The sequence below is a fragment of the Cydia fagiglandana genome, chromosome 18, assembly GCF_963556715.1.
Source record: "Cydia fagiglandana chromosome 18, ilCydFagi1.1, whole genome shotgun sequence".
Classification (NCBI taxonomy): Eukaryota; Metazoa; Arthropoda; class Insecta; order Lepidoptera; family Tortricidae; genus Cydia; species Cydia fagiglandana.
In genome coordinates this window covers 8,907,752-8,921,201 of record NC_085949.1, presented here as the reverse complement: position 1 = coordinate 8,921,201, position 13,450 = coordinate 8,907,752, and the positions used below count along the sequence as shown (strand labels likewise).

The 13,450-nt window shown below is 35.1% G+C and overlaps 1 protein-coding gene across 1 annotated transcript in view; it reads left to right on the top strand.

Moving 5' to 3' along the window:
* The window catches only part of LOC134673531 (uncharacterized), a 461,710-nt gene that overhangs the window by 384,833 nt on the left and 63,427 nt on the right, over nt 1–13,450 (top strand). The gene's annotated exons all lie outside the window — the stretch shown is intronic.

Here is a 13,450-nt window from a genome sequence, read left to right as displayed (position 1 = left end):
ACTGCAAATTTAAACACATATTCTCACATATTTATTACATTTATTGAATAGACTGATAGAATTATGACATTAATCGCGCTTGGAAAAAATATTTTGTCAAACCAATTTGTCAGTCGGTAAGAACCAGGAAAACTATACTCATCCTTTTCTTTTGGGTGCTAGTACTAGTGTAATACAAAGATAGTAATAATTTTCTGTCTATGATTGAAATGAGACAGTCATTTGACAAACTATATAATCACAGATCTAAGACATCGGTTACACGCTTTTTGTTCTGGTGTCAGTTCAGTCATAACGTGTAACCGTGGTCTAAAATGTGTGTGGTCTAACGTGGTAGTACGTACAAGCGTAAGTGTCATTCCTAGATCTGTGGAAATCATGAAAAAATGTCATTTAACACGATAGCACCAAAGAGCATATAATCACTACGTTTTAAGAGTCGGCACTCTCGAACAATCCTCGAACCGAACTTCGAATTATGAACGTACATATCCCAACACACCAAATACAGGCTTAAAGATCTCGCATCCAGGCCATAATTGTTAAAAAAAGAAAAACCACACAATACTACCAACACAAAAAAAACAACGCTAGGGCTCGACACTCCAGTACCTACTGTTTATCGATATCGATAAATGTGCGATACGTGCTGCTGTATTTACCTACTGTACTACCTATTAATAAAATAAAAGAACATTATATATATATATATATATATATAAACAATTTTATTTTACATGATAAAAATAACATAGTTTATTATTCAAGTAGGCATATTACAATATGCTGAATGCGCGCGCATTCTTTTTTAATCTGGTCCCTTTTTATTGAAGGCACTGGATGGAGAATGATTTCCACAAATGAACTTGTTTCCATTCAGCTTTTGAATAGGTAAATAAATACGCCAAATCCTCATTTCCTTTTCCTCAGCTTTGCCCATAATCGACATCTGAAATAAAGAGATTATCGATAAAATTGGTCGTACACTATTCGTGTCATAGGTTACTTAGTTTTTTACTTAAAAATACTTTATTCACAAAATATTTTCGTTTTAATCATGGATTGTACACGACTAAAACTAATTAAATTAGTAACTGTTAACGACTCAAAGTAAAAAATGAAAATATTGCATACAAACATCAGTTTACCGACCTGTTCGGATGAAGTTGGAAATTTGGCCAAAAATGCATCAGTAGTTAGTCTTCTTACACACCCACTACAAACTTCACATTTCCTTAAAGATTTGGCCCCCATTTAAATAACAGCTAAAGTTATTTTACCAATTACAATAAAAAATAACCACGTATTTCCACGTTCACGACAATTCAAATGACGTTTGACGTTTTACTACCAATCATACCAACCTAAAGAAAAGTAAGTATAATACGTCTATGTTAAAAGCAAGTATGGTATGTGCCACCAAAATGCAACAGCAGTCATTTTAATTCGATAAGATTATTTCTATGCCTCAATGTTGGTAACAAGGGCTTTCATCATTTATCAAAGTATGGGGTGTCGATGGGCATTTTTGGCATTTATTGGTCGGTTGTTTGTAAAAAAGACTGTTGACGCCTAGAATCAGACAAAATAAGTTTAGGTAATCTCAGATCATAATCATAACTTTATTCTGCGAATTATATAAACACTTTAGATAATTGTATTCATTTTTATTGCTGTAGGCGTACAAACGTCAGGTAGGTTCAATAGCAAAATTCCCAACCATTAGCAAGCTGCGGTTCTGTGCTCATCACTGCAGGTGTTTGTTTTCAGAGAGCGGTACCTAAAGGCGGACAGCACTACAGACAATACAAACAAAGCTGCCAGTGCCTCAGTGAGGGACAATGGCCCGTAATGGCAACAGCCAGGTCCATAATGGCTCGATAGTGCTGGAAAACTGGAGACTTCACTTATTAGTACAACAGGTACGAGATTGTGAGGTGGGGTTAGAGTCAACAATGAACAAAGGCGGTTTATAGCTACCTACCATTAGTATAGTGGGCCCCGAGCTAACTACTCGTACTTTTAAATGTAGGTTGGAAAGCTTGAAGTTCACCTACGTGAAAATATAAACAGTTTTTGTAGATTCGTTACTTATTCTATTACATCTCTTACGTGCACTACATGTCGCGTTGGTTACAATATAGGTAGGCGGTTATTGTGAACAAATCACGCATTTTTTGACATTTTGGTGCATATGATTCTCTAGTCCAATAGATGCTTGGAATTTGATTTCTAAGTTAGCTATATTGAAGCACGGAGCATATTATTTGCAATGGATCAACATCTCTCTACGCCATAATCGCTGAACTGGAATATCGTATTTCACAGTCTTACCTTACCCTAACGGAGGTTTATTATCTGCGTATTCCGATGCCGCACTTGCCGTAGTAACTGATATTACAATCCCTAAAGAAAATGTATCTGCGTCGAATTGAGACGCCGCACAATAATTAGGTCATGATATCTTCGGACCGAATAACATAACGATATCGAAATGACCTGTATCTAATAGCATAAATAAAACTCGTAACCTGACTCGGCAAAATAACGGTAACCAATGTAACCATGCTTAGTTTAACTCCATTCTATTTCCTACCACTATACAAATTCACTACCCAAAAATAATGTTATAATCGATAAAACAACAAAATGTGTAAAGATAAAAGATAAAGATAAAAAATAGTTTATTCAAGTAGGCATATTACAATGCGCTTATGAATGTCAAATAAACCTTTACCGGCTCCGGGTATGCAGAAGAAGATAAACTGAAAAAAAAAACTTAAAGTGCGGAAGAATCAATAACGAGTATTTGAAAGATATGGAAACTGCGCATTTCTCCGTTGGATACCAGTCTTGCTGAGTCAACAGATCGCATTACTCACCGGCCAAATCCTTTACCTTTCATCACGCAGTCACCTCGATGACAACTCTATCAAGCGCTGTTTGCTTGATCTCAGGGTTATTGATGACCCCTCGTAGAGATGGGACGAATAAGATAATCTTGCGGTGGGTATGATTCGAGATGTGACTACCGTGAAAACTCGAGCTGGCCGAGTTGTAAGTGACACGAATCAAAAATTGAAACCATATTGAAACAGTCGCACTGCGTCCAAGGTTTCTAGTCCAAGCTTATTCGCGATTTTCAAATGATTAACGTACTTTTTGCGCTTGTTCGATATAAAATACATCAACATATAAGTAAGTACACGTGTCCTACCGTCCCATATTTTTCTAATATTTTATTTATTACAGCCCCTAGCTTTTATTACTTTTATTAGCAATCGATTTTCTCTTTTTCACTAAAAATAAAGTGAATTAAACCCGATGTAAGTGTAAAATACTTACAATTCTTTGCTTGATTTATGTTTTCTGAAGGGCCCATCTTCTCGTGAAACCAGTAAAAAATACAATTATTTAATAGGTACCTATTGTATTAGGTACAACAAGAAAGCTCGAGTTTTGAACATGGCTCGAGAATCTCGAACTTAGCTGTTCGCACTTTAAACGTAGGTAATCATAACGCGCCCCACCAAGGCCCCACCGGACAATCAATCACCAAATGCCAAAACCGAGATAGCCCTGAATTTTGTTGCGATTCCGTTTGCTTTGCTAAATCAATTTGCAGATAACTTAGTATCATCATAACACATATTTTGTATTATATAAAACGAGCTGCAAAATTTCATGGATACATTATGAAATGACCATGCACTTTTATAGCTGGGTGTACGTAGAATTTATCTGCTATGAGAAAATGCTTTAAGAAATTCGCTAGTGGTTTCAGAACCATTACACAAATTTTAATTTTGAACAAGCAGAAACGTCTGCGAACGATGCTATTAAGCTTAGAATAAATTTAAAAGTGGAAAAATTACTGTCTTGGGTGAGACTTGAACTCACGGCCTCTGGATCGATACTCCAGCGCTCTGCCATCTGAGCCACCAAGACCTCATCCCCAGCCAGCAAATCTTTCCACCATATTCACCCAAGACAGTAATTTTTCCACTTTTAAATTTATTCATTACACAAATTTTTCTGACTTTTTTATCCTCGGATTTGAAGTTGTTATCCGTTTGAAGTTGTAAAGTTTTCAATTTGTTTATCTTCCCCATACATCGGAAACATAATACAACCGAATAACTTACCCTCTAGCTGCCGTGCGTATGCATATTCCCACTTATGTGTTCTGAGATGAATATTGTCTAGAATAAGTTATATTTGTATGTAATTCGTATGTTAATTCAAGTCGGTTCATATTTGCATAAGCGTACGATGTTGAGCCCGGTGGTGCTATTCTAATTTATATCGCTTATATGTAATTTTAGTACCATTATCCATTTTCCACGTTATTATCCGACCCAATATGGGTGCGTAGGGGAAATGTTCGGAATGAACATTAATTTTAAATTGTGAATTAAAACTGATGTAGGTCAGGTATCTTTATTTGAAAGAATTTCTTAAAATTAACCAAATTAATTTTAAATACATTTATTTATTAAAATGGCAGTTTATTATTCAACATGCACTTATTATACATTATACTGCCTACTATGGTTACGTAATACCAGAGATATATGTATATATAACTCTGTTAATACTAACCATCATTCTAAAGGTGAAGTTAAAAATTACTTTGAACTCTAGCAAAGATCAATTTTATTTAACATTTTTAATTTAGTGGATGTCTCGAACATAAAAGTCTTCTCTAACGCTTTTCACTTCTTTTAAGCCGGTAATTATGTTGTGACATTGTAAAGGATAGTGAGTGTTCTATCTTTCATTTTGGTCTCGTACAGTGGCCCATGAAGCTTTATAAAACGCGACCTTCACTGCACTATTTTTCATAATTGAGAAATAAAAAACGATGACTGAACTATGAAGTTTAAATTTCCGTTGCAGTTGTATTTTATAATAAGCCTTTGGATATTGTCGCACAAGCCTCTGTCTCAGGTAGAGATTTTACGGTTAAATTGGGCGAAAAACTTCCACTACCCCGATATTGCTGAGACAACAACTAACAACTTGATCTAATGATCTGTAAAACGAACGTGAGGTTACGTGAAAACGCATCACGTTCTTAGATCAAAATAAATCACTCACTTTAAATTTTAACTCATATCTTGTCGCCACAAACTCAAAATCAGCACTTCAAGCAAATTATGGGCGATTATGGGTTTTTGTGTAATAAGTAATAACACTTCCCCTTATTTTCTATGTCGACCAGTCGCCTCATTCGATAAAATTATGGTGGAGCATACGATACATACGTACATATTACACAGCTTCAACACGTGTATATCGAATACTTAAATCGAGTTAAGTCGAATACTAAAAAAGAGAATTGGAAAGAGCATTCCCGAACTCTCGTAAACTGACACTTGCCTTTGAACATAAATCACCCACACACGCATTCGGTACATGGTTTTCGAGCAGGAGTAGATCGAATCAGCACATTATATTATCATTCACTTTTCCTTATCTCAGCACGGAAGTCGTTTTCCTCTTCCATGGCTAGCACGTTTCTTTGTCAATGTTGTACTCGTGTGCTATGATTTCCCTGCTTAGGTTGTATTAAAATTAATATACTAAAAACAAAGATTTATATTATCTAATAGAAAAGTTAAATTAGTAAGCAACCTGGCAATGAATTCGTCACGCAATTTTTGGCGACTTGCTTATTTCATTTTGGTATTTTTGATAACATAACTTAATTATTGACCAACACAATAGTTACAAAGTGACAAACAGAACTCCCCTATTATAATAGAGATGGTATCACTCATTAAAAAAACAGACCTTTTATCAAAATGTAAAGATTATAACACAGCAAACAATAATAATAAGTTAAGTGCTAAACATCTTGGCCACACTTCACTTGACACTCCCATCTTCGTCACGGAGCACCTGACAGCTAAAGCGTCCCGCCTACGATTTCTTGCACGTGATTTAGCTCGGTCAAAGAGTTACGAGTTCTGCTGGACAGCATTCGGGAAAGTTTTCGTTCGGAAAAATAAAACATCACCCGTAATTCTTATTACAAATGAGATGCAGATACAGCGGCTTTTTCAAGAGTCGTGACTAGCACCTAGGCTCTCTTTGTGTAATTGTTATTTTAAATGTATTTTAGCAATATATATGTGGAATACGTTTTTGTTTCTGCTAGATTTAACTTGTGTAATTACACTAGACATGACATATAAACAACTCACTACGAATCACACCGCCACTTACACTTCTAACACACCTCTCTACACATCAATTATATTAGCTTTTAATTATAAAATCATCGAAATATATACCACTCTAAAAAAACAGCGCACCCAACAGTTTTCAAATTATCCATTGCCGTTACATAATCAAAATTATTCAATATACATATTATTATGTGATTGCTACCCGTACAGTTTTAAATATTACTTTTTTAATGAATAACACTCTTTCTATAATTAATGAAGTGGACCATTTTCTTCTTGCAGAAAGTGCTGAATGTAAATGTCATGAAATTACGCAACACATTAACTTTCACCACACAGAACTCTCAATTGCTTCGCAAAATATTAGAAGTATTTTTTGTAATTTTGATAACCTTACTGTAACTCTTTCACAGATAAAACACAATATAGATATTATAATTCTAAGTGAATGTCGATTGCACCCAGATAAACCCCTTCCTACACTGAGCAACTACCAAACGTTTTTCACCACTCATCATCTGAATCAGAACGATGGGGTTATAGCCTACGTAAACAATTCTCTTAAAGTAAAAGTTAATGAAATACAACTCACTCACGCATCATGTCTCGAAATATCGACCAAAGACAAAAAAATATTAGGAATCTATCGGTCACCATCAAATCATAGCGCTGACAACTTTATACACTCCCTAAACTCACACCTTGAGCGTATAAAAACGTGTAAAAATATTATTATTACAGGTGACCTAAATATAAATCTTATTAGTAACCCCAATGAACCGTCATATGCTACTACAAACAGACTAAATTATTTAAATATGTTAGCAATGCACGGTATACTCCCCGGTCATACTCTACCGACTAGAGGCAGATCATGCCTTGATCATGTGATGATCAAACCGGGCGATGAAAATTTAAAAATGACTGTACTTGTGCTGGACTCTACAATCACAGATCACGCTATGACTCTATTTAACCTTAGCAAGTACAATGCCCACGCAGCCCCTAAAAAGACAAATACTAGTATTAATTTTGAAAATGCAGTCAAATGCCTATCTGAGGAAAACCTAGATTTTTTGTACTCTTTAACTGATCCTAATTATCTTTTAGATCTTATTGTAAACAAAATTCAAACCTGCCTTTCAGCGAACACAATAACTACACTGATTCCAAGAAACCATCGGATAATCAAACCCTGGATAACTGTTGGCATACTACGATGCATTAGAAACAGGAATAATATGCAAAAGAAACTCCGATCTAACCCGGAAAACATTACGCTAAAAACTACATACAGACGGTACAGAAATTTTTGCAACGCTCTAATTAAAAAACTGAAACGTAAGTATGACAGAGAAAACTTAACTAAAGCGAGCAAAAACTCTAAAACTCTATGGAAGGAAGTCAATAAAATAACCCATAGAAAACAAAATATGAATGACAACTCAGAATTATTAGACAATAATGGCAACTGCCCAACCACTTCAGTAAATTCCATCAACAACTACTTCTCGGATGTCGGTAAATTACTTGCAGAGGACATTATGTCCAATAATAACTTTTCTTATAACTGCTCTAGTAATCTCTTAAGCTCTAATACTAACTCATTTGTGCTTTTTGATACTAATCCTAATGAAGTATTTATTATTCTATCTAACCTAAAATCAACAAGCGCCCCTGGATGGGATAATATACCAACCAAATTCCTTAAATTAGCGAGCAAGACTCTGGTCCCCATAATTACTCACCTTGTAAACCTATGCTTTAAACTGGGAGTATTTCCAGACTCTCTTAAAAAAGCGATTGTCACCCCAGTGTATAAGGGTGGGAATAGAACTTTAGTATCGAACTATAGGCCCATATCTGTTCTCCCAGTCTTATCAAAAATATTAGAAAAACTAATAAATAACAGATTAATTAATTATCTCAATAAATTTAACATTCTATCGTCAAATCAATTTGGTTTCAGAAAAGGTCTTTCCACCGAGAATGCAGTTACAGCTCTTTCCTCTCTAATAGTTCAAAAAGTAGATAAGAAACGAAAGTGTTTAACTGTATTCCTCGACTTAAAAAAGGCCTTCGATACGGTTTCTATTCCCACTCTTATAAAAACTTTGGAAGGTATAGGAATTAGAGATATACCGCTCTCTTTACTGAGTTCTTACCTTCGAAATCGAAAACAAAAAGTGAAAGTCGGGAAATATGTAAGTGACGAGTGCGACGTAAAATTCGGAGTCCCGCAGGGGAGTGTCCTAGGCCCAACGCTCTTTTTAATCTACATAAACCAACTCTGCGACATGCCTATCGACAATGGCTCTATCTTTTCGTATGCGGACGATACGGCTGTTGTGTTTTATGGAGATAATTGGGAAGACGTGCGTACATCTGCAGAGATCGGCCTTAATAAGATTGCCCGCTGGCTACAAGCCAACCTCCTTACCTTAAATCGAGACAAAACAAACTACATCTGTTTCACCCATGACTGTAGAACTCAACCCGACCCTACTTTCACTCTCAAAATCCATAATTGCAATGACATCGATTCTACACTTTGCTCTTGCCCTCCCATTGAAAAAGTGGAACATATAAAATATTTAGGGGTTATGATGGACCAGAGACTTGCTTGGCACTCTCATACGGAACTAATGATGTCCCGAATTAGGAAACTTATTTGGACCTTTAAATGCTTAAGATATGCTGCGACCTCAAAACTATTAAATCAAATTTATATTGTCCTAGCTCAGTCGATCCTTTCTTACTGTGTTTCAGTATGGGGTGGAGCCAATAAAACAAAATTTTTACAACTTGAAAGAGCTCAAAGAGCACTGATAAAAGTCATGTACTTTAAGCCTTATAGGTTTCCAACCGTTGATCTGTATGACCTATGTGGCCTTTTATCTGTAAGAAAATTATATGTGCTAAATGTAATCTTACGGATACATAAGTCTACGTTTTATTACCCTGTCTCTAATACCTCTAGAAGGTTAAAAAACGAACATAATCCCTATTCCACCAACAGCGTCTGCCTTTGCCAGAAGACAGTACAATGTCCAATCGGCTAAATTGTACAACTTCCTAAATAAAGAAATAGATATATATCCCTCCACCTATAGAGAATGTAAAATAAAAGTAATAAATTGGTTAAAGACTAAAAACTACGACGAAATAGAAAAACTACTTAAAACATAATGTAATCTAATATAATTCAATCAACCAAACTATTCCCTTAACACACACAAACACAAACACACACACACACACACACACACACACACACACACAAAAGTGGCTCCTAAACTATTAAAATTTACATTAGTTGCTCTAGCTGCTACTCACATGTTAGTTTTATTGTTACGTGGTTAACTTATTAAATTGTTTAGTTTTATCTAGTTTAATTTAATTTACTTTACTGTTATTAAACTTATCATCATAGTTTTTCTTTTAGCTTGTAGTTAATCACTAAGGAAGAGCGGTGTTCCTTAACACAGGTATTTTTATACTTAAAAAGGGACACCAACCTGTATTTTGTTAAATATTGCTTGTTAGCGAATAAATATTTTTTCATTTTTTTCATTTTTTTCACTAGCGGTGCAATTATAGAACTCAATTTCCACCGAAATATCTATACTTAGGAGCTTATTCTAGAGGTCTCAAAGAAAGGCAGCCAAATTGGTTGCGGCTCCGTCACTAGTTTAAAACGATAGTAGACGACTACAAATGTATTAATAATTTTCTTCCCGGACATTGACATCATGGAAAATACATTTTTTTATTTTTTTTATTTATTATTATTAACACACAGTACAGAACATATAATTGAACAGGTCCCTGCAAAACTGTATTTACAGTTTGCCTGCAGGTAAGAGTCTCTACATACACATGTATTTAAGTGAGTACTAATTTTAAATTATTATTAAATCTAAACACTTAGTGGCACTTGCACATATGCAACTGTCACTTAAGTGTTTGCAATAGGTACAGTTTTAGGGCACTTTTAAATTTATTTTTATTTGGCTCATGCCGAATGTTCTCGGGTAGACTATTCAGGAAATACGGAACTCTTTTCCTAAGAGTTCTATTACCAAAATAGTTGCTAACCCGGGGGACTTCAAATTTTCGCGCAGTTACTGCCCTTGTTTTATGCTTATGTTCTATTAGTATTGAGTTATGCTCTTCATTGCCATGGTTGTTAACTGCTAGAAGGAATTTGTGCTTTAAACTAACTGGTAGTATTTTGCAATTTTTGAATAGTTTATAATAATCGTTTTTACAGCTGTTTCTGGTTTTCTTATTTACGAGTAGTTTTAGGAATCTAATTTTTAGTGCTTCTAATTTATCTATGTATGATTTAAAAGTAAGACCATAGCAATGAAGTGCATAGCTCAATACAGATTCAACTATTGCAAAATATAAACATTTACACAATTTATTTTTCTAAACCATAAACATAATTTATAACAAACTTAGAATAAAAACTAACCTAAAATTAAAACTACCTACAAAACTAAAACTAATACCTAAAAAAAATATATCGTATATAATCCCCTTCGTTTGACTTTTTTAGATTTTTGATTCATGTAATGCTACACAATGTACAATAATAAATAAAATAATATACTGACTTGGCTTATTTTCAATTTAAATATAAACCTGGCGCTCAGATTGAATAGGGTATGAATCGTGTCCAAAAGGGCGTGAAAAAGAAGGAAAAATTGAATATTATTCCGGTCACTACGTTACGAGTACCGAACATTTGGGTCACGACAACACATCCGGGTTTGTTTAGATACATATGAGCTAGGGGTCTTAGCGTATGGTCAAACATATTTTTTTAAAACCGATCAACTGCGAATTGGACTCGCACACGAAGGGTTCCGTACCATTACGCAAAAAACGGCAAAAATAAATCACGTTTGTTGTATGGGAGCCCCACTTTAATATTAATTTTATTCTGTTTTTAGTATTTTTTGTTAAAGCGGAAATACATCATATGTGAGAATTTCAACTGACTAGCTATCACGGTTCATGAGATATAGCCTGGTGACAGACAGACGGACAGACAGATAGATAGATGGGCAGCGGAGTCTTAGTAATAGGGTCCCGTTTTTACCCTTTGGGTAACGGAACCCTAAAAATGACAATAATTATGTACATAAGTAGACTTTATATTTTCTTAAGCATAACTAACATAGTTAATATTTTCACGAAGAATATTTTACTAAAATAATACCTATGAATTATGGACAAATACCTTCATTTGTAACAAATGTAAATACAAGTATCTGCAAATGATTCGTAGAACCATGCCCGTTCTAAAAATCATTTGTACTCCGTAAGAAATAAAGGTAAATTGCTTTCATTTTTATTGAAATATAAAATTACTGTGACATACGGACATACGGACGAACGGACGGGCGGACAGACAGGCTAACGGACGAACAGACGGACATAATGAAACTATAAGGGTTTCGGTTTTGCCATTTTGGCTTCGGAACCCTAAAACTACACAATAGAGTATTATTAACCCTGGCCGTATAAATTAATTACGAGTCATTAGTGAAGTTTCATGACTTTAAGCATCAAACAGGCGCTCGTAATTCTAATTTGTCTCTAACAGAATAGGTACTCCCATTGGTGACATTTTATATGTTCCAAGATTCCGTCGATTTCCCACGTGGCCTCTTATAATTGAGCTTCGCGAAAATCTCTCTAACCAAGCCTTTTTTCCGTCACTTTTCAAAGCATCGAAATGTCAAGATACCAATGTAATAGCGAACTCAGTTTGTTGACTGCATTTTGACGGAAATATAAACTTGATACGGTTAGAACAAGGCCGCATTTCCTTTGGCAGCAAATGGAGTAATTTTATCAACGTATTGTGCTGTTGCCTGTCGCTTATCGAGCAAGGGATAAGAGGATTTTAATCCTTATTTACATGGAGCTTTATTAAGAGAGTGCGCGGATTTTAGTCCACGGATAGGTTCTTAAGCTGATACCGCTCCGCTCGGCTGTTAACCGTTTCAATTTCCAAAACTGTAAAAATATTGTTGAGTATTCTGTAAATGCAATAATAACTATGTTGTAGGTAGTTATTACTACGTATTTGATACGTACGTAAATCATGCCACAAAAAATAAATAAAAAGTATTACGTGTGTATTGACGTCGTTTTCATGCTGACTTTTTTCAGACGTAGGCGTGCTCGCAGAAAACCTAGCAAAGTGAGCTTTTAGCGCCCCATGATGGAAAATGCCTGTCGTGTCGTTGAAGCTTTCACCCGCTACATATAATACTACATATTAGGTATTATTTCAAACACTAGAGAAAAAAACAAAAGGTTTTATACCTTGTTATTGTTATTTATTAGCAACTACCGTGGTATAAATTCAGACCATTTCTGTTATGTTGTTAGTTATTACCTAAGTTTACAGTTAATTACCGGCATTCTTGCAAACTAGCGCTCTGTTTGAACAGAGGAATTTGAGGCGGGAGACAAGAAATGTATACCTAATTACAAATAATAGGTACAGAAAATAAAGTGTTTCACTCGGTAGCCAAGTTTGTTTAATCCTCGTGCTTTGAAACCCTCGTGACGCTCAAGGTACCACTTTTCAAACACTCGTGGCCCCCTTGTAAAATAATACTAATAACTATTTTAGATGAGTGCAGGTATTATTAAAATTTAAAGTTGAAAATATTTTGAGGTCTATACCTACAATAGAAAAACTTTTCAAACAATTTGACTACAACTGGAAAATGTTCAGTTTTCTACTTCGAGCAACACGGAAGGGAGGCGGCATTCGCACTATTTCCCCTCTGCCGAGGTACAAGATTAGCGCGTCAATTTAATCTAGCGCGAGTAATAAAACTAGTTGCACTTGGATTTTTCACTAGACCGAGTCCAGACGCGCGCGCGAACACTGCTGCACAAAAATGCCTGTTTGCTCGGTTTTTTGTTATAAAAAGAGGTCGGGGACATCAAATTTACAAAAAGAAAGTGTTACATTTCACATGTAATTTTTTTTTTACATATCATACGTTAAATTACATTTAAATACAATTATTATATTTTAGTCCCAAGTAATTGTTGGATTTATCGATTTTGCTCGCTGAGTACAAATTGCGGATCGGTCGAGCGACAAATCCGACTTCTCATCTCTCAGAATACAATGACATACTTCAACGAAAATGTGTTAGTGTGCGTGTTGTGACACTAGTCACTGTCCGTACACAAAAAGAGATCGAGGTTTGCAAGAT